Source organism: Hirundo rustica, chromosome 6 (assembly GCF_015227805.2).
Source record: "Hirundo rustica isolate bHirRus1 chromosome 6, bHirRus1.pri.v3, whole genome shotgun sequence".
NCBI classification, from domain to species: Eukaryota; Metazoa; Chordata; class Aves; order Passeriformes; family Hirundinidae; genus Hirundo; species Hirundo rustica.
The window spans coordinates 42,821,487-42,847,104 of NC_053455.1; the positions used below are offsets into that span (position 1 = coordinate 42,821,487).

The window sequence follows — 25,618 nt, forward strand, 5'->3', positions numbered from 1 at the left end:
CTGATGTTAGAAAGCTCCACGTGAGTTTAGAGACAGTTCTTACCTCGCTACTCTTTTCTGTATTCTCCTTTTTGCGCCCTTTACCCTGCCTTTGGATAGATAACATTGCTTTCACAGGAATTATAAAAATGAGTTGGGTGATCTCACTTGCTTGTTTATAGGAGAAAACAGCGTGCCTCACATGAGTATAAATCACTAACCTACACTGAGCTTTCACTAAGATTGCTGGCATAGCTGGTGCATGTTAAGTTATATTATCCAGAAGCCCTGTTACTAATGGCTGAGAATATCTGTCTAGGTAGTCAGTGTAGTAATCAGCATTTTGAAGATTCATATCCCATCTTAATCCTTATGCATTATTCCACATGTGTTCCATATAATGTAGTCCTGGATTTTCAAGGAAGAGGACTGAATATCCTTTACTGCTCCCTTACAGCAGAAACCAGTAAATTTCCCTACTACTGAAATCCTGTTTGGGGTGGTTGTTTTCTCTTACCTCCCTCCCAGTCCCTTCTGCAAATTCTCTAGTCAGAAAGTCATGTAACTACTTCTCAAACCATTGACCTAGCCTGGGACCAGCCACATGATTACAGAGACCAACACAGAATTGGTTTGCTTACTAGAAAATGTAGCTGTGATAGGGCTGTTCCTTAATCTTTGAGTAGAGGTCCTTATGAATATTGTCTGTCAATAGCTCACCTCTCTCCTCAGTGGCAGCAGTGTTCCCAAGCTCTTTCTCTTTTTTGTGCTTCCAATGAGTACTTTGCTGCCAGAGGTCTCTGGAAGACTAGAACTATCACTGAATGATCATGGCACTGGGGAGAGTTGTGTGAGGAGACTGGAGGAAAGAGAACTGCTGCCAGATTCTGAGCTTTTCTATAGCTCTGTTTAATGAAAAGTTAAAAAACTTCCAAGATACAACACTGTTCTTGTCAGCTTTTCCATACAGATGGAGCTATGGACCAAAATGAAGCCTCGCTGAAACTAAAACAGATTCTATATTGAGGCAGAAATGTACTAGAGGAGCTGTCAGTTTAATTTCACTGGCATAAGCTGAACTACTTTCACTCCTAAAGCTGTATATTTCTATAAGTGTATGTATGTGTGTTTAAGTGGATAGATTGCTCTTGAAAGTCTTGGAGTGCATTTGGCCTTATGACATATTAAAGTCATGATTTTTTGCAACTGTGGTTGCATTGTAGAAAAGTCGCAGGGAAATAGTGTTTTTTATATATATTTAACAAAGTACCCGCTTTTTTGTTGTTGTTGTTTTTTGTAGGAGTCGGATATAAATCTCCACACATTAGTCATCTAGATCTCTGATGATTTATAACATCAACTACATGGCAGTTAGGTAAAAAAGGAACTGCTTTCTGAAAGGTTTAAGAATGTGTTATTTCCAAAACCAGTAATGAAACTATCACCCATCTCCCAAAAGCAAGAAAACCGATCTTATTTCACATCTTTCTCCCCTTTACCATTTCAAATTATACCTTTTGAAAGGAATGCAATTAGGAGATACATTTAAATATAGTGGAATGGTCAGTCTCGTAGTGGGCACTATTAGAGATTGCTTAACTCTGACCTTTCTGTGGCCTCTTACTCTTTGTTTGAAACAAACAACACAGACTCAATGTGCTCCTTTTTACTTTGTAACTTACGAGAAATTATATTCTCATATTGCAGGACAGATCCTTCCACAATGTATGCAACCAACACTCTATTTATAAGAATTCAGATACCAAAACAAATTTAATGTAGTTTAAGAAGTGGGAGTGGGAATTAAGGAGAGACTTTGTGAACATAGGATTTAAGTTTTGTGAAAGGTACTCAAATGAAAGACATTTTGTAAGTACAGTTTTTATTGCAATCTCTCTGACCATAAATAAAACAGTGTTTCTGCATAGAGTAAGAGATGAAAACAAAAAAAATACATACATCTTTTATCTTAAATATTCCATTCATTAAATAATTTTGGATACATGGATCAATTTTGTTTTCTTGTCTTTTCATTGATAAGAAAGGTTTTTCCTGATCTACCAACAATTTCATACCCTTTTTTTATATTCAGACTCTTAGTGACATTTTTCCTATTAACTTACTTTAATCAGGGCATGAAGTGAATTACACAAAAAAACCCAAAACAAACAAAGAAAAAAAAAAGCCACTAAAAATTTCCTTCCCTAAAATTAAGCAAAATCATAAGCCTTCACAAATTCTTAATCTTAAGAGTACATAATTGCAAGGCTTATTTAAATATTATTTTAATATTCTAGCTCTAAACAAGTAAATAAGGAGCATTCAAGCAAAACCTTATCAGGCTTGTTACATATTCTATACCAAAATTCTTATTAATTTATTTTCAGCTCATACACTATAGCGGTTGAAAAGCATATATTCTTTTTTTACTGGACACTGTGAAATTTTATCTACTCTGCCAATTCTCAATGTTCACAAGCATTAAGGCTATAAAGTTCTTTTTATCATAATTCATAACATTGGTTGTTTCCATTTGAAATGATGTGCCAACTTGTTATGCATTTAGCAGATGAACCATTTCCTACTGATGGAGGAGAAGTTTCTATAGCACCCCACTAATATAGAGATGTCCCTTTTTACCTTGAACCCAGGACACTGATTCCTTTACTTTGTCTTACTGGAAGGTTAGGATCAAATCAGTGACAAAGATCTAGACAGCCAATTGCTAAGTATAATATATCTGCAAGAGGCTGTAAGAGTTTTGCTTGTCTTATCTAGGACCTGATGTAGATAACCTTATCTTTTGTCAGAGGTATTTAGTCATGACAGTATTTGCTTATTGATTTATAACAAACATGCATGGAAAGGTATAAAGTCAGCAACTGGTGTTGTGCATTGTTATTGAAATGGTAGCGTAATCTCTGATATTAAATCATCTCCTTTCAACCTTCTCTCTAGTACTGCAGGCGCTCATCCTCTCCTTTCTCTGCAAACAAGCAGATGGAGAGTATGTGGACTTTGAAATGTGACTCAGAGGTCAAGAGATTTAGAGTCTCGGGAGGAAAGTGAAATTCACAGCTAAGGACAATTTACTGTGACCAACCTACCCCCAGGAAGCTCCCAGCACAGCCAAAGGGCTTGGTGATGTCTCGATTTCTCACATTGTCAGTTGCCATGAGTTTGCACAGGAAGGCATGTCTGCTACTGAATCAGAAGTACTCTGATGAGTAAAAAGTGTTTGTTTCAGAAGGGGTTTTCAAGATCATAAGTTTGGCTGAATGTAATGTTTCCAGTGTACTGTGCTTATACATAAATCACTTACAAAATGCTTATAAATTGCATATATAGTACAATAAAATTTTATCAGACTTAGGGAGAGGGTAGAAGTACTAAGTTCCTTCCTTTATTTCCCTTTTATTTTTATTTTTATTTATGACTGTCTGTGGAGGTAACAACACAATTGAAACATGGAAATGGATATCGCCTGCTTGCTTGCCTCTCTGCTTGACATATTAAGTATCTTTTATGAATTGAGTTTAACACAGAGTCTTTGTCTTTTGGTGCTGTGGTACTTTCAGTAGCTTTTGTGAATTGCTTAATTGTTATTGATTTCATAATTATTCTGGGCTTTCTATTTCTATTCATAACTATTCTAGTGTTTTCTCTCCCCCCTCCATCTTAATTTCATCCTCTTCTAAAGTTCTCAGAAAAGTTCACGTGAATTCAGAGATCTTTATCAAAGTTTTGTGCATTGCATGATTTCCATGTTGCCAGAATTATCAGGATAGAAGTTACCTCTACAGAGGTACCTCAACAGTTAACTGAACAAATAAAGGAGAAATTGTCCACATGTTCAGAATTCATTTCTCACATTGGAGACAGAAGATAGTTATGGTAAATTTTGCAACAGGCTACTCCCACTGGGTCATATTTTATTAAACTGAGAAAATTGGATGAGTCAGAGCAATGACTGTCTAGGAATTTAAAGAAAATAATTGACACTTTTGTCTCCCAAACATACTGTATTTTTCTTTATTTTTGTGGTGGGTGTTAGGTTAAGAGATGTCTGCATAAGTTTTAGCTGATGAAGAGAATGGTACTTATTTTTGGATTTTGCTTTGGCTTGCATTCCACAAGGGAGATCTGCTTCTTACATTACTTTTCTGCACATTAAACTCCTCTCCTTTACTATTCATCAAAAAATTCCTGACAGTGTTCCTCTGTTTTTTAAATCCATCTGATTTGCCTGTTCTGAAATAGCAGAGTTGTTTCGCTATTATGGCAATAGTGTATGTGCAACAGTGGACTCAAAGTAGGAAGCTAAAGGACTGCTTCAAATTTTAGCATGGCAAATTTCCCTCCACCCTCTGAGTTCATAAATGAAAATAAATGGGCTATAATGCCAAGAAATTAGTATCCTAACACAACTCCACAATGATGTGAAAACATAGCATTGCATAACTGTGATTCCACTGAATAGTATCATTATGACTAAAATTATCTAACGTTGTATTGCCTTTTTGTTCAAATCTGGCAAGAATCAGACTATCTCACCAGGGTACACAATACGTTTTCTAAATATGGGTGAAAAACTAGAACATTCTTCAGAACAAGTATTGCCGAAATACCACAGAAGCGAATGGAAATTTCTGGCCTTATTTGGTTATACTTTCTTGCATTGAAATGTGATCAGAACATCAGTCATCTTTAGAAGGAAGTAATGCCTATTACCAGATGGAAAATGAATGAAACTGAGCATTTATCATTCTTCAGGCAGTAGGTGCAAAAGTAGAAATATTTTTTAAAATACTAATCTGCAATATTTTAATAGAACTGAAATAAAAAATAAATCCTGTTTTTTAAAGTGTAAATTAATTTTAAAGATCATTGTATTTTGGCTCATACTACTAGCAGACTTAACCAAACAGTGTAAATAGGTATTCCTATTTAGTTTAATTTTCTTGAATAAATGTGAATGAAATTTGAGTAAATGGGAGACAGTGTTATGCACCATGACTAAAAAGCAAGAAGTGATGGTCTGGGGCAAATTCTCTTCAAACAACAAGCATACACAACATTAGTGCCTTGGGACAAAGAATCCTCAATTTAAATTTTATGGAGTTTGTGTTTCTAGTTTCTTTATCACCACTATTGCAGAAGGCATGGGAATTAGCTACCACCATTATCTGTAGTATAAACTGAGGGTATAAACTGAAGCCCTCAAACTTTAGTTCTTGGGTAAGGCAGCTAAACCTATACCTGAACACTTTATATATGTAGTTTCCCCATGTCAAAGAATCTTAAAAGCTTCAGTTTTCATGGGTTTCAGCTCCTATGATACCATTAAAAACTGTTGACTTGTAACATAAAATAAATAATGTATTTAATCAGACCTGTCTTTCAAATAAAAAAGAATTAGTGCATCTTGGTTTTATGTTTATCTTTTCAAAGCTTATGTTGTTAGATTATGTCAGCGTGCTTGAATAGACTGGAAGATGAATGATCGCAGTCCTATGGTACAGGCTCTACAAACACTGATCAAATAGAACTGATAAATGTAGTTTAACTTAGCTGTGCAATTGCATTTATTGCTAGATCCAATCTCTATGTATGTACAACACAGGTACCCTAAGTCCAGTCCTGCTGTATGTATATCAGAGTGGCATGTACAGCATTTCCATGGTGTGCTTTATCTTTCTTCCTCACCTGATTCTTTTATAAAATCTCTTTTTGATTTGCTATGATCGGAGTATTACAGAGAACATAGGTAGTAACCAACTTGCTGTCTTAGTAACTCCCTGCGTTGCACTGAGGAAAATATAACATCATTTAATATCAAATGTGAAATCAAGGAACATCTGGGTTCCTTTTGCAGTGTCCCAGCGCTGGCCAAGAAAATTAAATCAAAAGTCATTGAATAATTATTCTCATTGTTCATGTTGATGCATTAGAGCCTATCTAAGTCCAAATAGAGTGCCCCAGGCATTAAAAGAATCATTTCTCCCCTTTTCATCCCTCCTTCATCCAAAGACATTTAATGCAGTGTTAATTCTTAAAAGAAAGTGTCATTTCCTATAACTTTTTTTCCCATGCTCCTACCACTGTTCTGAGTACAAGTAAAATGGATTGAAGGAATTCCATAGTGAATTAACATTCTGGAATTAACGTAAAATTTATTAACATAAAATGGAGTCCTTTTTCTAAAAAGCAATAAATTTATACTTGCTTTTGTGTAGGGCAGAGTAAGTGCAGCAAAATTTAGCAGCTGTTATATGTAAATACTATAGATTATTATAAACATATTAATTAATAACAAATGGAGTAACAAAACCCCCAACACCTGGGGTTAGGTAACTCAAATATGAAAGCAAAGAAATGTATTAAAAAGTATAATCAGTTCATGAACATAAGACTCACACGTATCTGAAAAACCCATCTTGAAAATTCAAGTTATTTTGTTGTGCATGGGAAAACAATACAGATGAGAGTAAATGAAAAGCTAGACTGAACAGTTGTTCAACTCCTTCATTAGGGAAAGGAATATCCAAGAAGAATCTCAGGAAGGGAATTGTGGTTTAGTTACAGTTCCAAATCAGACAATGCCTTGATCCATAAAGAAAACAATTTATTGCAATCTGTTCATTTTATTACCTTCTTTACATAAGCCTTTTTCCGCTTTCTTCTGTGTTGGCAAAGCAGTGTTAAGACTCTCCCTTCTACTTCTTCTATCATCCTTACTGAAAAGGAAGTGTTTGAAGACTGAGATCTGGATACAACCTGCAGGAATCAGGGTGCTTTGCTGGGTTAGGACTAGATCTCTCTACCGTGCAGGACTGAGCGATTGAAGAGAAAAACAAGTTGCTGTAATAAGCCAAGTGCAAAATAGGATTACAAAGCCATTAGAGGCTGGAGTTGTTCGACACCTTTTAGAGCCTTGGGAAACAAATGAAAGTGGGTTTAGAAATAAGCATTCTGTTCTTTCAAAAGAGTGGTTATTAATTTTAAAATTTTAATTATTGTGCGTAATATTGGATTATATAACATATAAAATTTATGGCACCTTTAAAAGTATATCCATTATGTAAAAAAAAAAAAAAAAAAATTGGTGTTTTTTCCCCTATGTATTTTTCTGTTAAGTTGGACGTTTAGATAACAAAACACTTACTTTTTTCTATTTTTTTTCTGAGATTTCTGGACTTTTTTTTCTAAATTTGAGTGCCTAAACCCTTCAAACAACATAAAACTGTTAAACTTCTACTTAATTCTTGCATATTTTAAGTTGTTAATCTATTTTATGGCGTATTTAAGAGAAAATATTTGTGAATGCATCTGTGCAAGTTTTGCTAATTTTATAATTACACAAAATCTGGACATTATTGTGTGGAAAGGACTATTACAGAACATCATGACCACTTGCCCTTCCAAAGTACTCAGTGGAAATTCTTGTGCTCAGCCTGGCATCCAGTAGGACCTCGCAGTTCTCTCCCTCAGAGTTTCTGCTTGAACAGTCAGTCTGCCTGTATTGAGCTGTGCTGGCTGCAGGCATTTGCACTCCTTGAACTTTCAGATATTTCTGTTGACTCAGGCCTTAAGTTTTTCAAAATCCCCCTCTTTCAGGAAATGAACTACGCAACGGCATTTGAAAAATACGGTTCTGGGTTTAGATTGCTTCTTTCCAGATTCAAGAAATTGGAGTTCACTTCCCCTTTTCATTAAAGAAAAGAATAACTGTCTTTTTAAAATATATTATTTTCTCTGTGTTCCTTGGTAGAGTCACATAGTTTTTCTGGTTTGCAAATATATGATAAATATACAGTATTTTCTTATTACTGATGATTCTATAAGCATAGCATCAGAGGTAAATATTGTGGTACCCTTCTGGTTTTCAACCAGAAGTGAGCGCCTGGGCCCAGGACATAGCAGCTAAAGGATCCAAGTGCTGCTGCAGTTATTTGTCACCGTATCTCCATTAGAGCAAGGCTAGATTTCAATCATAACTCAATTTTGTCAGTCATACTTCGCTCAGAGGATTGGCTCCTGGTTTCCAGAACATATTGAGAATAACCTGATCAAACAGAACAAAACTCCAAAATCTGTCAAGTTGGGACTTTATGTAAAACAGCTTTTTTTAGCTGTTCTCAGTGTTCTGTAAAGATAACAACAACAACAAAAAATCTATATTAAAATGTGGAATGTTCAGAAAATAATAGACTTATCACTGTGTATTGTTCTCCCTGTAATTGCCCTAAAATGAGAAATGAGCCTGGTTGAAGGGAATAATTTCTTATTTAATTGTCCTTTACAAATGATGGAGTCAAGTTAGGCTAAACCATTTGTTTTTGCAAAGCAATCATCCACTTGTCTCACAGTATCTATCCCAAGAGGTGGTAAGGGTTACCAAAGCAAGAACCTCACCAGGTCCTACTTGACTTCAATAGACTGCCTTAACATTTCTTCCTGTTAATCAGAAATGAATATTAATATTGTCATTGGATTAGAGTTGTTTGTTTGTTTGTTTTTGTTTGGGGTTTTTGTTTTGGTTTGGTTTTTTTTGGGGGGGGTGGTTCTGCTTGAAATGACTTTTAATTTCAAAGTTTCCTTTCATTTTATTATAAGTAAGAGAACAAAAACTCTAAGATCTCTTTGAATTCAAACCAGATTAGTGTTTAGTGGGAACCAGTAATACCTCAGTAGTGTTCTGTAGGGTGTTTTTTCCAAACTTAACTCAGTACGCATAGTTTTTCAGGGATACAAAGCTAAATTTCATTCCAAGTAATTTTTGTACATTCTTCTGTCTAGAGTTCCTGCTCTCTGCAGGTTTCTATCATACACAAAGTATCAGTGGGCCATAAGATTGTAGTACCACAAGTTATTTATGTTTTACTTTGTTATTACTTATTTATTATTTATTTTAATCTTACTTTATTCTTACTTCATTATTTATTTATTTATGTATTTACTTATTACCTGTTTACTTTTAAATATTTTATTTAGTAAACTTTTCTATCACATCTTCTTCCCCACACAGTCACAGTTATGCAGAATCCCTTATTCCATTCTTGTGTGTCTTCAGTGCATTCTGCCAATTGCTGAATTTCATCTGCATTTAAGACTAATTTAATAGACTGTGTGAAATATATGAGTTTACATCATACTTTCAGACTATCAGCCAAAATATGTTATTTTTTTCTGGAGTTGAAGTGAGAAGGTTGATAAGAGCTGCTGAGAATTTTAACAAAGAGTTTAAATTATGCCTCATTTTTTATTATATGTATTTTTCTTTGTGTTTTTTTTTCCTTTTCTCTTTGACATTTAAAAATGTTTGAAAAAATCTTGGAAAAAAATTGAATATTACTAAAAGCATCATAGAAATTCATTACACATCCCCACATTCCCTTTAGAAGATACAGAGCATTTCAACAAACATGTAAAAATATTCTTGTATTTAAAATAGTTTCCCAGTAAAGCCAAAACTGTTGTTTTTGTTGGTTGGTTGGTGGGGTTTTTTTGTTGTTGTTGGGGTTTTTTTTTGTTTGGGGGGGGGGGGGTTTTTTTTTTTTTTTTTTTTTTTTTTTTGGGGGGGGTGTGTGTGTGTGTTTGTTTTGGTTTTGGTTTTGGTTTTTTTTTTAACAAGGAGGCAGAAGCATTTATTTTCTTCTGTCATCAAGAGTTTTGAATACTATTTTCTAGACTTGTATTAATATTAAAGCTTTTGTCTAAAATGCTTGCAGGCTTCTAGGCTTTTTGCTCTCTTTGGAAGAGCCTTAGTCTATTCTTTGTGAATGAACTTTGTATATAGATATATGGTTGTGGTAAACAGTCATGATACTTAACATTTTCTCCAGCCCAAATCTTTCCTCACTCATTCATCTACTTTTTTATAAGGTCACTGACTTTTGTGATAGGTGACCTTATAAAAAACATGTGACTACAGAAAACTACATTTTAAGAGAGGAATGTTGAACACTGTGTCCAGATGTTGCTCAAAATAGGTTTTCAGATATAAAGAACCAAATGTGAAAACATTCGGGTAAACATAGTGATTATACAGATTGTTCCTTTAAAGCCAGAGGAAAAAGAAGGGAAATGAGGTCACATCTATTTTGATAGTGCTTTCAAGAGGAAGAGGAAGGGAGAAAGAAAATGAAAGAAAGAGGTGTTTAAATGTAGTGGTGCTCCAGAATGATTGACTAGAAGAAGTAATCTCAAAGACAAAAAGGCAAATATAGATGATTTAGCCTTCTGTGTCATCAGTACACAATTGTTTCATACTGTCTCATGCTTTGTCTACTCTATTTCCAAATGTTCCTGCTGTACAGAATTATGTCTCTATTGGATAGATTTCAGTCTCATGAAGTGTTTTGCTGCTATTCAGCTTATTACCTTCATTTCATACTATTGTTTCATTGGCCTTTCAGTCACACTGTATCACGCTAAATTTTCTTCCTCAAGATCTGTAACCTTCAGATAGTCATAAAATAACTTTTTTTTTTTTTTTTTTTTTTTTTTTTTTTTTTTTTTTTTTTTAATTTTAGTCATGTTGGACTTATAAAATGAGATTTTCTGGTCATTCTCATCTCTGAATATCCTGCTTGTCATTATCATTCTGGTTACAAGATTGCTTAGACTTACGGTGACTTTGCACCTGTGATTGCATCAGACTCGTGGAAGGTATATGAAGGAGATGATGGACTAAAATGATTCAAGATATACTGGTAAAATTCCTTTGTCATCCAATAATGTTATGAATCCAAAATTCCTTCAGGTGTCATATACATGATCAAGGCTGTGATGACCAGCAGTATCTCCTCCTCAGAGGCTGTCATTCCTTGTCAGTGGAAAAGAGCAGGGGCAAAGGACAAGTTTTTGGTTTCCCTCTGCCCTAAAGGAAGAATTGAGAGAAAATTTGTATTTTTGTCAATTACCTTTGAAACACTCTTCTAGACATTTTCTTTATACTGAGACTGCCACTAATACAGCATAAATGAGATTCAGTATATCTGTATTAACAATGCATTTGTAGTTTAATGTTTCAAGGTTGTTCAAAGCTTCATACCTGTTTTATTTAATTTTTATTCATTTAAATGCAAAATAATGTGAATAATGGTGCAATAAAAATTAAAAATTATGTAGAATTCAATTTATGAAATACTTTATTGTTTTTCACTGATTACAGTCATTCCATTTTTTTAAAGGTGGCTAAAATTACATAATCCTTTTCAAAGGAGTGGATTGCCGTACATTATTTAATTTTCTGTGTTGGATGTGATGGTATGCAAGTAACCAAGCTGAAGTACCTGCAAAATCTGAATTTACAAAATGCTGATGATGCCTAACATTAAATTCACTTGGACTTCATTAACCCTGAAGTTCAGGCCCTAAGGTTTCCATCACCGGGTACCTTTAAAAAAAAAAAAAAAAAAAAAAAAAAAAAAAAAAATCCCAACCAGCCAAAACAAGAACAAGAACAAAATAATTCTTTTGGCTTTAATTCAGATCTTTAGACCCATCGACTTTCAGTAGAGCACCATTACATCTGAATGCATTAAACCATATTAAAAAATGCGATATTTATTATATCACATTTTTTATATGATTTAATGCATTCAGATGAAGAGTATTCATTGTGAGGCCAATAGGCCCAAGCTGCAGTGTTTTATTCCTGTAGCAGCGTTTGTAATGTGATAGATACTTCCCAGAAATTAAGAAAGAAATTCAGTCTCTGCTAAAAAGCCACATAATGCATACATTATCAATTCAGAAAATGGCAAAAAAAGAAGGGGAAAGTGTTAATGTTTCTATATTTCGTAGGAAGAAGTAAACAAAAAAAAATATGAAGTCACAAAATTAGCAGTATATTAAACAAGTGACCCAAGAACGTGTTACGTATGCATATTCAGAGGGTTGTGCTGCCATCCAGAGGGATCTTGAAAGGCTGGAGAAATGGGGGAACCACAAGAAATTCAGCATGGGGAGATACAAAGTTCTGTACCTGAGGAGAAACAACCCCTTGCACTGGTGCAGGGCCAGAGGCATCTGGGGGCTTGAGAATGGGTTTTGTATCAGATAGTTTACAGAGGTCCCTTCCAGCCTCAGACATTCTATAATTCAATAGTATTCCAACACTCTCTGTGTAGGAGCTATACTAATGAAATCACTATTTCACTATTTTCTTTACTGAACTCTTAGGGACTGTTATCATCAGGTCAGGCATTTCGTAGCAGCTGATGACCTTCTGGAACAGCTGAAACCAGTTGTACTGAGGAATAACAAATCTAAAACTCTTTATTGGTGTTAGAAACTGTTATAATTAATTGACATGTATAAAGTACTTATTTATTTCTGAGTTTGGTTTTTACATGTTTAGTATATATAGATACACGTTTAGTATATATACATGTATATACACATGTTTAGTATGCGTACATGTTTAGTATATATAGATACATGGCATGTACAAAAATTAAAAAGAAAACAAAACAAAACCCCAAAAACATAGAAAAGCTTATTCTTTGTGTTTAGTATAGCAAAAAGTTTGCAGTGGGTTTTGTTCTATGAAGCACCATCACCATATGAACTTGTAGGTGATAGGTTAGTAAGGTTATATATGTATATATAAAAAAAACCCCAAAGGTGATAATGATTCCACTAGTATTAAAGTTCATATTAATGCCTTTCCAGCAGACCAATAACCAATAGGTGAGAACAGCTGGCACGAAGGCAATTGCACACATCACAAAGTTTTGCGTGAAAGAGTTTCTTATTACAGAAAAATTAAATTTTTGCTGGATTTGGCTAGCAGATGACTTCTGTTCTTGAAAAAACTCAGTTTTTTCAAGTGGAATCAGGAGGCTTGTGCCATCACCATATAATTTTGCTTTGTTCCATTTGTTTTTATCTTGCTTTACATCAAAGGATCAAGAAATCCAAGACAATATTTTTTGTACAAATGTATTCTTACTCTTTTATGTCTTAAGATGATTACTGAGGTTACTTACTGGATTTCTAGGCAGACTCTTGCCTCTATCAAATTATTCTCCAGCAAGGGCAAGATACTTGTGAATTTTCAAAAGCTACCTTTGGTCTGTGAGAGGGATTTTCTATTCCAACCCTTCTACTGATCAAACTACCAGTTGTCATCACATATAGCTTAGGTCTTATTGACTACTTGGTAGTATTTGAGTGCCATTTGAGCACTTGAGTGCCTTTTTTTTTTTCTTTTTTCTTTTTTTTTCTTTTTTTTCTTTTTTTTTAATTAAATGACATGTTTCTTTATCATAAAGACTTAGTTTTAGCTGATGCATGGATCCCAGTATGTCTTAATGTGAGTCACTGGAAAGGCTTGTGTTTAATTTTTTCATCCAGCTTCCTGTGATTGGATATTACTGGTGGGAATACCACAGATGTCAATAATTTACTGAAACTTGGTTTTCAATTTTTGCATCATTTCAAACTCCATTGATTAGGTTGCCTGTTATACCAATTGTTTATATGGTGTTTGTGCTGAAAATGTAACTGAATTGTATGTAAGCGTAAAGAATTGGTATAGGTATTTGTATGTAGATCTAATACAGTAAAAATATCAGTAAGATATGATGAAATTCAGAGCTTTGATCTTCTGATTCCTAGTTTGCTGACCAGCCTACTGGAAGCTGTGTAAGCCTGACATTATTTTTAAATACAGATAGTTCCTTTTTAAATTAAATTCGTTTGACGCTGTGATTGCAGTAAATTTCTTCCTAAATTTGCCCTAAACCAGGGCACTAATGGTCTTGTGCCAAGTATACTTTCTTCTACCTGATTTTAGAAACTATTGAGGTCTGCTAGGATTCTGAGTAAACAATTTTATTAGGAATTTAATTCTGTTGAGTGCTGAAAATCTTCTCTTGCTCCTGAACGCTGCTGAGGGTTGCTAGGCACCTCAAAGGGTTAGTGACTATCGCAGCTTGCTTAGCACATGGTACTACATATGTCATTTGCAATCTCTGAGTAGAACAAACTTCTACTGCTGTCACTGTAGATTATTCTCTGTGTTTTTTTGGGGTTGTTTTGCTGTGCTTAGAATGTGAGTCCGTCCCTTATAAAATGGCAACATTCTGTAGAGGGGGACTGCTAGATCCAGCAAAAATAAATCACTGAAGACATGGGAACAGAAAAGATTCGAGATTTTTGTGTAAAAGCAACAATCATTCTTCTGAAAAATTCATAGAAAACCTCTCCAACACATCAAACCAGCCAGTGACAAAGGCAGTGTGACAGTAATAATAAATCTTAATTTTCTTACAGTTGTTTTTAGGCCTTGTTCTTGTAGTATTGTTTGTTGTGACATGTGAGTTCCCGTGTACTCTGTAATGCCAGCAGTATACCGGGTGCACACACCACAAAACAAGCACATACCTAAAGCCTCAGGGTATTGAACTGCCCTTTTGTTTCATGTATCCTCTTGCAGAACGACTCACACAATGACATGCTTTACTGCGTGTCACCTTATTGCTTTATTATTAGCCTTCATAAAGGTCAGATGGGCCTGACTCAAATTCAAGGGGAAATAATGCTGTACGAAGTTTTCCCTTCATTGAAGGAAGGACCTGCATATTTTTCTGAGATCTGCAACAGTGTTTTTAATATCATGTCGAAAGCAGAGAACCATTTTCAATTCCCACTGCGGTAATCAATGAGATGTAAAATTGCAGCAGTTCCATGCTGCCTAGAGCCTCTCCTGACAAACCTCGTTTGGATTGTCAGAATGCATAAAGCACTCACAGGAGCGTAGCATTAACTCTATTTCTCTGAGATGCGAACAAGCGCAGAAAGAAGCCAGCTCTTAAGGAGACATTTTCATTTGCTTAAACAGCCCTGCCGTGGCTGCAGTACAGCAAAATCTTCCTGTGCTATGCATATTTCTTAGGGTGGGAATCGGAACCATTATCTGTATGTGTGAGTCAGGAAAGCAATAAACCCATGGGCTAACTCAACGATTATTTAATTTCTGAAGAAGTAATTCACACTTAGAAAGTCAGTCAAGGTAACAGTCCAGGTATGCTGTATATGCTGTGCTTCACAGCATATTTGTGATTGCTCAGGAAGGTTATGTTTGTCACTGTGCTTCTGTCTGTGGCCATCTGGAACTTAATAAGATACAATGTAGAATTTGCATCCTCCTTTTACACAGACAGAGAACTCTTTCACCTGAAGTAAAATAAATTTTCTAGCTACTAGCTACTCTAAGACATTGAAAGAAGCCAGCAGCCAGGAATCCACTGAATTATGAGTATATAAATTAATTTGATAGTTCCATAGAAAATCTTTTGCAATATGTATTTAGGAGGAAGAAATGCTCAATGCTGGAAGTTTTGGAAGTATGCAGGGTATGGTCCCAGATATTTTCCTGTGGGTGTCATTACAGGTGGAGTGATTGGGTAGCCTGTGGCATTAGCAACGGGTGAGAGGCGCCTTGTCTATGCCTCTGATGCCGATAACTGCAATCATTCCTTATCAATTCCTTGGAGGTGTTTATAGAGTGTTCTGTTCTTATTCCCGCTGCTACTGAGGCAAACATCAGTTTTGTATAATGACATTTCTCTTGACTACCTTAGCTGATAAGCAAAGAATTGAATGAATGTTTGTAAATTAGGTATTCTTTCTCTGTGCTGATTATTCTTTAAGCATAGAAATTAAGGGGATTGCAAGTTTCTGTCTCATTCTAGAACTGTCTTTCAGAACTATATGTCAATTTTCTTGGCTTAATTTTGATTTTTCTAATGAATAAATATGAGTAAAATTGCAACATCTAGCATTTCCAAGCTTTCACAAATTGTGTTAAACTTCTTGACAGGAACAAAAAAGAAAAAAAAAAAAAGTTTAGTAATACATGTCTCAAGTATTCCATCTACTTTTTAATTAACAAGTAAGCAAAACATGAGTTTTCACCTCATGACTGTAATGCATTATTTAAATTGAAGAAAACACAGACTTTGGAGATAATAACATGTAACCCCTGGCAAGAGAATCAATGGAGAATTGGATATGTTGGAATCACTGTCTCCATGTGATTGTGTCAGGAGCTTGGGTGCTGTACTCATCTACTATGAGATTTTGGCCACAGGCTTGGTGAAATCAGGGAAAATGTGGAGAATTACCTGCAAAGAAATCTGAAATTCTTCATGAGAGAATTTAATATTTCTCTAAACCACTAAACTCACCATCTTAGACAAAGATGTGTCACAAATATGATGGTCTCTGAACTCCAGTTTCTGAAGTCTGATAGCATCATAATTTGTTGGGTTTGTGGGTTGTCTTGGGGTTTTTAGTCACTTGGGTACAATATCTGCTTCTCAAGTTGAAAGTTGGACTGATTATACTGGATCTCAGCCAAGAATTAAATTTTATTTCTGAAGAGTATTTGAAGAAAGGGGGAAAATCATGAGAATTTGCTATCAAATTTCAAATTTACAGAGTTTGGCTTGTTATTTTTGTTAGGTTTTGTTTGTTTTTTGTTTTTGTTTGTTTGTTTTTGGTTTTTTGCAAAATAGAGGTTCCTTCTTTAATATATTGATACCTGCTGAAATTTTGAAGCATGTAGATTGTCATTTGAATTTGTGGTTTGAAATGTTTGCAAAGTTCCCTAACTATTTGTTTCTGGATGTGTTCTTTTATTTTTTTTTTGTTTCTACTTATGAGTTCAGTATAGCTGTTGTGTATTTCCTTATGTTACTGAATACAAGCATGAAACATGGTCCAAGTTTTATTTTATACCTCGTGTCCTGAACTTGGTCCCCTGGTCAATGTGTGCTGCTGCTTGACAAGTTAAGAAGTTGTGCAGCACAATTTGCTGTTCTGTGGAGAAATTGCCCCACAAATTGCTGTACAGTCCAGGCCGGGACAACTGCAGTCACAAAAGATGTGATTATTTTTTTTATTCCCTCATTTTTTACTTCATCTAATCTTGGATAAAAATGACCTTTCACACAAAATGTTATGGATGTCTAAGACAGAAATTCAAAAAGTGATAAAGTTTATAGCCTATAATAATTTAAAATAATTTAATAATTTAAAACTTGTAACAGTCTTTTTTTCAGGAGGCTGAATATATGATAGGTGTCAGTGAGGTGTTGTCTTCATCCTTCTTGAAATATGACTAGGCAAGCAAGAATACATACAGAGGTTTTGTCTACTGTAGATTTAATTGAGCTGAAATCTCTTGAGCTCTGTTCAAAAGGTTTGTATGCTTTGAGTGTGCAGCTAAGGAGCACAAACTTGTTTTCTGGGGTGTATCCCAAGATATTAATCAATATGTTTTATCTAATATCCACAGATTAAGGTCTTTGTAATACTCTGGTGAACAATGTCTGAGGTAGTCTTCAAAGACTACAATTGATTCCAGACCAGTTTTGGATTACTGATCTTGAAGGTACATTTTATATAGTCTGGTTACTGTAGTCATAATCCCAAATAAAGGAATCAGAACCGAATACCATCTTTCCATGTCCAGATCACCACCTTGTGTGTGCCCTCTTTTCCTTCTGTCCCCAGAAATTTTACATGGCTAGCAAGCATAGTTCTGCTTCAGGTGCATGAAGTCTACCTTATCACTTCTACAACCACCTGAAAAGATGTGTAGGAAGGTGGAGTTTGTCCCCTCTCACAGGTAACTAGTGGCAGGAAGAGAGGAAACGGCCTCAAGATGTGCCAGGGGAGGTTTAGGTTGACTATTAGGAAAAAATTCTTCACAGAAGGGGTTGTCAAGCATTGGATCAGTCTGCCCAGGGCAATGGTTAAGTCACCATTCCTGGAAGGGTTCAAAAAACGTGCGGATGTGGCAGTTGAAGCCATGGTTTTAGGGTGGACATTGTGGTGGTGCTCGCTGAGAGTTAGGCTTGGTGATCATAGAGGTCTTTTCCAACCTTAAAGCTATGAAATAAACTTCTTTTCTGGAAGAGCTTCAGTTCAAACTGAAGGAGAAATTGAACTGAGTATCCCTTGCTCCTTGCAAGTACTTTACCTACTAGATTATATGCAAAAGAAGAAAGTTTGCACTCCTGGTCTTTTAAATAACCAACCTTTTTTCCCTAGGATATGTGAGTACTACACACTTTTAATTATGTTAAACAAATTTTTATGTATTGTTACACATGTACTGCACTGTAGCTAAAAAAGTAGACTAAATTTCAGTGTAGAATTAAAAAAAAGAAAAAATGAAAAGGGATATTTCTGCAAATTTCACCATTCTTTATTTGCAATAAAAAGGTGTCAATAATGCATATATAAGGCAGGTACAACTGTGATTCCCAGACCATATAAATTAATACTTGAGATGATAAAATTCTGCTTGCAAATATTTCTAAAATGCTGAACTAGATAACCTGCTTGCAAAGTCTAAGTCTGCTCTGAGATGTTATAAGGCCTACTAGATGCTAACTGTATTTGATTCCAAATTTGCAATGTGAAAATAGGCACTGCATATTTCAGAGAGAGAAATTTACAAGCTGAGTCCATGTATCTTAATGAGGGTTCATAAGCTGGGCACCACTGCCTGTGGTTACGTTTGTGCCATTTTCTATCAGTTTGTTTCATTATGCTTGTGTGAATATTTCTTTTGCATGAGTACGGTTTTGACAGTTTTGGAAAACTAGAGTATTGAGCTGGAACTGATGGTATTTTTCACATCTTGGTAGTCAGTGTAACAGGAAGCAAATGTTCCTGGTAGAGATGTGGTGACTATTCCCTTTTTACTCTTCAGAAGGAGGAGAACTAGTTTTAAATTGAACGTAATTTCCAAAGCATCTTTTTGAAGGAGAGAAAATTATTTTTATGTCCTTTTCAAGTTAAAAGCCTCAGTTTCTTTCCCCAAAGATGTTAAAATACTTTTCTTGCATGTTTCTATCTGTTAAAGTTGGATCATCCAGTCTGAACCGTCAACATTGTACTATATAACCAATCACACATCATCAATCTGTTAAATTTTAGGTTTTAATTGCTTTTAGACATATTTATTTTTGGAAAAATTTTGAAACCATCATTATTAGCAGAAAAATACATCACAAATTTATGAACAATTTGCAGATAAGAAAATGACTGATATTTTAACTACTTTGCTTTGTACTAGTAGACTACACTGTTGCAATAGCACTCAGTGAAAATGTTTGGATCTTCAAACTCTAATGGCTCTACACCGATTGTTTGGTGTTTTTTTTGGTTTTTTTCAGTTTTCAATAGCAATGTGGAGATTTTCCCCTGTTGTTTTGCACATAACAGTGCATACCACCTTCCAGCAGTGCAAGCTTCAGCTATTTCTACTCAGGATGTTACAAGAAATAATATTAGCTGTGTTTCAGTACCTGCTTGTCAGTCTCCACCTCACATTCACCTCAAGAGTAACAATGATATGTGACTGTGCACATATATTGTAAAATAAATCATGTTCTTCAGATCCTTCTGAAAGGAGTTCTTCACCTACAAAGCGGGCATCTTTCAAAATCTTTCCTTTTGATAACTTGGAGAATAAGTTTTTTCCCATGTGCAACACCAGCACATGATGTCACTTTCTTTCACAAAACCTTGAGGGTACAAAGGGCAGAAAATAGATTAAATAAGGGGGTAGGTATTTTGCATTATTAATATAATTGAAATTTTCTGTATTTCAAAACTCTTTGATGTGGGAAATGAATAGTGACTAGGAAGTATCCACATGAACTAGTGAGAAGGATCATCCTGTAATTCTTTTCATGTGACAGAATTATAAAATTGTTTGGATTAGAACAGATCTTTAGAGTCATTTAGTGACAGCCAATTGTCTTCCATGCTTTGTTTCTGAAGCTGATTTACATAAATTCATTTCTAATCAATGATTGAAAACTCTATAAAATGGTATTAAGTAGGTAAAAGATTCGCAGAATTTTGACATAAGCAACATATACACCAGCAGAGGAATAGAAAATAGGAATAATTCACATAAATAATACCAATACTACTAATAATAGAGAATTATAGTTTTCATTTTGAAAAGATTTCAAAAATAATTACTTGTGTCTTACTGTGATTAAAGTAGGACTATGGAACTCAAAATTCCTCTCTGAATTTTTCTATGGCTCTAGATCTTTTAAGACTGTCACCTTCCTTTTTTCTAGAAGTAAAGATCCTCATCCTTTGACGATTTTACATTCTGGTATGGCAAAATTCCTTATAATTTTTGCTAAGCTGGAGCTACATCAGATATGTTAGTAGGGAAGGTGAATATAGATTTAAAATTATCAGTTCAGTAGACTCAGTAGCACTCATCCTATTCCTTTGTTAACAACATGAGTTGTTTTTCCACCAAAGATGAAGATTTTTTTTCTCTCTGGCCCAGCCTCTGTTTCATTGCAGCCATACTGAATTTAGCACTTGATGAAGTGGGCACTAATTTATTTATTTTGCTGTGTTTAAAATGCTAGACAACACTATCAAATGTTCTTCAATCTCTTTTCTTTCTGTTTGTGAATATCACACTGTGTTATACAAACACAGCAGGGATGAAAGCTAAAACAAATGCAGATTTTTGTCTACAGCACCAAAATGTGTATTTATAGGTGAACAAACCAGGTCAAATCTATTATAGTAAAAAATGAATTAAACAGCCATTTGTCAGATGAGTATCTAGAGACCATTACTACAAGTCAATAGAACTGATCTTAAAATGGGGGAAATATTGTCAGGGGAAAATATTTTTAATGACATTTTGTGTTTATAAGCACACACAGACACTCACATTAAAAAGACACCAGCCTGGTTTTCACACTGTACTGCTGCTCTGAAATGAATCACTCACAGCTTTGTAGTAGTTAGGCTGAGCAAGACAAATAGTCTAGAAGATTGGTTTAACACATATTAACTCATTTATTGATTAGATGTGCAAAAACATTTTCAATCAATAGTGGATAAATGAATATTTTTGCTGCAGCAGATCACAGAGAAAATTATTTTAGAATTTAGAATGTATACCTTGTCCAAACTGGTTTTGGAGAGATATCCATGCAGAATGATCTAATCCCCATCTGCTTAACTCAAATGCAGAAGTATAAAAATATTAGCATACCAGGCATGCAACTATTCTTTGGTTTGTTTCCATCTGGCATTCTTGAAAGAAGAAAAAGGAGAATTGCAGTATATATAGAAAGTACAGGTTTTATGCAGGAGAATAATCCTTACTCAGGGTTTAACTAAGCTAAAAGATCAGGGGAAAATGTAGCTATGACCTTGGCCATAAATAATCAGGGTTTATGGAGGTTCGGCCAATTCTGAAATCTAAAAAAATTTCTATTCTGTTAAGCATGTTAAATAAAATAGAACTCTGAAATAGCAGAATATCTAAAACCTGAAGGGAATGAAAGCCATCAAGGACACCTTTTCTAACCATCAAAGAAACACCAGTAGCTTGTTTTACTGCGCAGTGAGTCAGCAGTCAGAGGTGAGATTTAACTCTAAGTTCTTCATATTTACTGCTAGTAAAGAATTTGTATACAGACACTTTTCTTTAAGGAACTTTCTAGTATTTTCTCTTTGTACCCTGAGCTGAAAGTGAGCATAGCACACTATGATTTTCTGTTTTACTGATTTTACTCTTGTTACTTAATATGTAAGTACCCAGAGCTCACACACATTTCTACTAACAGACTGCAAGTGATTCAGATTCATAATAAACAGAATTTAATGCTATTTCACACATCCTAGGATATCCAAGACTTCAGGAGCAGGCAGATAAGGTCTTGAATCTACAAGAAACTTGTGCTCTTCTAGAAGGGCAACTCAGGGCGAGAAGTAGTAACAAAGTACAACAATGTCCTTTCTTTTGGCAGTTGAATGTTTCTCTGTTAGGGATATTTATTAAAAATAGAAGAAACTGGGTAACTGTGTTTTCTCCTCTGCTTATTTATGTTCTTTACTGTCATCATGGTAGCGTGTGTTACTACGTTTAGTCTTTCTTTAATAAATCTTCCTTTTACTGCAGCTCTTTTCATCCCTTTGCAATCTATAAAAATAAAGCTGCTTTGAGAACAGTTACAAAAGCTGGGTTATAACTTCAATGAGTTTTTCTTACTTACTGCCATAATGAATTGTTAGAAAATATTTAAATATTTTAGACCAAATTTTGATCAGTTACTGGCCTGTCTTAAGTAAAATCAGTGCCCTTGAAATGAGGAGCTGTGTTTTTGAATAACACTATTGATTGCTTTCAAAAGGTTTCTTGCAATTGTCCTTGGTGAGTTAGTAATTCAAGCAAAGATTGACTTTCATATTGACAGTAATTTTCTTGTTCTCTTTTCCCCCCTAAAGCTTCATTTCTTTTGTAATGACCTTTTTCCAAACCCTCCTTAGCATTTCATTTTTCTGTAGTCCATATCCAGAAAATGAGAGCAACTTGCATCTCTCTCTTTTCAAGAAAGAAAGAAAGGAGGGAGGGAGGGAGGGAGGGAGGGAAGGAAGGATGGACAGACAGGTGGACTCACTCTCTTTTTGGTATACTCTTTTGGGAAGGAAGGATGGATCTCTCTTTTTGTTATACTCTTTTGGGTGCATGAGTGCATGGCAGGTGAGGTTTTCCAGTGTAAATGTAGTAGATTCAGTACTTAATTATAGTCTCTGAAATTTTGGTTGGGGCTGCTTGCAACTTATTTTTCCATATAACTTGAGAAACTTCATTTTCTCTGGTTCAATTTCCTTTGCTATCTGCTTTGACATGGTTCAATGTATTCATTCTTTAGAAAACCCTATTACATATATATATTTATATATATAAAGATGCATGAAAAAGTATTTTTCTCTATTGTCTGTTTACATGTTCTTGAACAACTTAGCAGACTTCTCATGAGAGTAAGTGGGAAAACAGACATATAAGTCTGTGCTTCTGGTACTCTTCAGTAAGTTTATTTTCAGAGTTTGACTTAACATTTAAAAACATATGTAATTGTGATCATACTTTTTAAGGGGAGGAAACACAACATGCTCAAGTTTTGCTATAATAATCATGATCTGTGAAAAATTAACATACATATGGAAATTCATTTCCAATAAGCAACTACTTAGTTTTTGATTATATTTGGAGTTTATTTGTATTACAATAACTCAGAGGAGTATAAATTGAGATATTTGCTGCTAACTACAAAGTTACATTGCCGTGTGGAATGACAGAGGAAAAGGAACTAAGAAAATTGTTTATAGTTAGCCTACAAATAGAAAAAAGAAATCCCAGACCTCTGTTTCCTTCCAGTAACTTCCTTCTTCTTGTTTATTGAATAATTTTGCCCATTTTATTTTCTATGGATATTTTCATTGTTCATAAGTTGATCTACAAAATGTCACTCTTTTAACCAGCTGGCTGTTTTTAAATATCATTCATGTTGTTGCTCTTATTTTATTTCATTGGACATTGATATACCACCCAACACACAATTTTTTATTGCTTGCTAACAATATCGAGGAGATTTTTAAAAATATATTCTTTTCCTACAGTTGAATTAGGAATAATTTTTTACTGATGCGTAAGTATATGTAAACATCAAGGTTTAAAAATGCTTCCACAATCCTACAAACTTACTACAACCTAATCTTTATGCATGTATCTCTGTTGGTAAGAAATTGAATGGAAGTTAGAAAATCTGATTTCAGATTTATGTTCTGTCACAGATCCCCTGCACATCCTTTAAGGACAAAACATAGCTAAAGGTCAACTTAATCAGAAGAAAAATGGAATTAAGTGATTAAGGCATATTGAGATATCTTAAGACATATTGATTTGTTGTGTTTCAGGCTTCAGTTTGATCCAGAAGTAAATGAAAGTTCTTCCATCTGAGTTCAGGGCTGGAAATAGTGACAGACAAGCCCCACATCTCCACCATGTGACTGCAGGCTATGAATACCTGGCATTTCTTTACCACATCATTTGAGAGAGCTTGTTAGGCTCTTCAGGGCACATATTTGACCATCTCTTCCACTCTCTCTCTCTTTTTTTTTTTTTTTCTGTTGGGGGAGATTGCTGTGTTGATAAGGACATAGAGTATTTACAAAGTGCTGATTGAATAGAACTGGCAAGAGAATAAGTATTTTCTTAATGTAGCATAGGGATATTTTCTGTGACATCCTCAATTTTGCACTTATAATGAAGGAAAAAAAAAAAAAAATCCCTGAGGAAATAGTCTTTTCCATGCAAAGTTGTTGGCTGCCTCAGAGAAAGACAGTCCATATCCTGTTTCTAACTAACAAGCAGTCCCATCTAAATCTTCCAGATTGTTCTGTTTTGAGTCTCAGATACAGCAGATCAACTTTATTCTCCATTTCCTTCTAGAACTTGGCTGACACTGGAACTGTTGGTGACCCAGAGCAGTAGCACAAACTCTCTTCATGTTAAGTAAGAGCTGCAGGCTGCATGAGCACTGTAACCTTCCATAAACACCCAGAATTTCAGGGTGAGAAAACTTATCAATGAATCAAACCAACAGGGAGGGCAAGAAATACCAGTGCCTATTACATCAGTAGCTTCCTACAGAGACTAAGCTTTTGTCTAACAGAAAGTGAGATTTGCTTAGTTCCCAAGCAAAATCAAGGAGGCAGGTACCTCTCTGCAAAACCCAGGACTGTGCCCTTCACTTAGACAGACATGACATGTTTGGAATCCAATGTTAGAAGGAAGGAACAAACAGCTCTTTGTTTCTGTATCCTCCTTATAGACATTCTCATAAATAAATATATAAATGAAAACTCTCCAGAATCAGTATAGACTAAGGAAGCTCTGTGGAGGTTGCTAGGCAGCCAAGGCCAAAGGAAGAGAAAGCAGGCAGGTCTTTGAAAAACAGAATCAGTGACTTATGGGTTATCTGAAGTCATCATTTACTCAATTGTCTTTTGTCATAAACAAGAGACAGTAGAAATTATTTTTCCTTAGCAAATGAATAATGTTTTTAAAAGCTTTGATTTAAAAGGTCTGTTTTATATCTCGTACCTATCTGCATTTTGAAGCTATGAAATTTTATGCATGGTTATTATTTCTGATCTTTGCTTATTGCTGATGCAGAAATTTGATGCAGTATATAGAGGCTATAACTTGAAAAAGAGTTATCAAATTAATTGATTTTTAATCTTTTTTCCAATTTTAATTTTTACCATGGTGTGCATATAAGACTGGCAGAAGAAAGTTTCCAATGCTGGAAGGAATGCCTTGCCCTCAAGAGGTGTACACAGACATGTTTCACTCAGTAATAACAGGAAAAGACCTAATTTCTACCACCTTGCCCTGTGTGGTGTATGATGAAGCTACTCCTTAATGCAGAAATGCAGAAATAAACACCACCTTCCTATTACTGCTACACATGCAAAAATACAGGCGTTTCTAACAGGCAAGATTGTCATCTGCAAGATTAGGTGATCACATTATTGACTAATCTCTGCCTTTGAAATCTCTGTTTATATTTGTGCCTTAAAAGCCTTCTTGAAATTAACTGTGCCTTCAGCAGTTCTGTCATGCCTACATGCACTGGGGGGACACTGCAATCCCACAACTCCCCTCCCTTCTCAGATGGTGTGTGACAACTCTAGATCATGGTTTAGTCTACCTCAGTTATTCTCTCTCAATGTCTTCAGTTTATGTCTAGCGATGATTTAATTGCTG

The 25,618-nt window shown here is 34.9% G+C and overlaps 1 protein-coding gene across 7 annotated transcripts in view; it reads left to right on the forward strand.

Annotated features, from left to right (window-relative positions):
• Window positions 1-25,618, forward strand: part of LRRC4C (leucine rich repeat containing 4C) — a 508,382-nt gene that overhangs the window by 432,299 nt on the left and 50,465 nt on the right. The window lies entirely within an intron of this gene.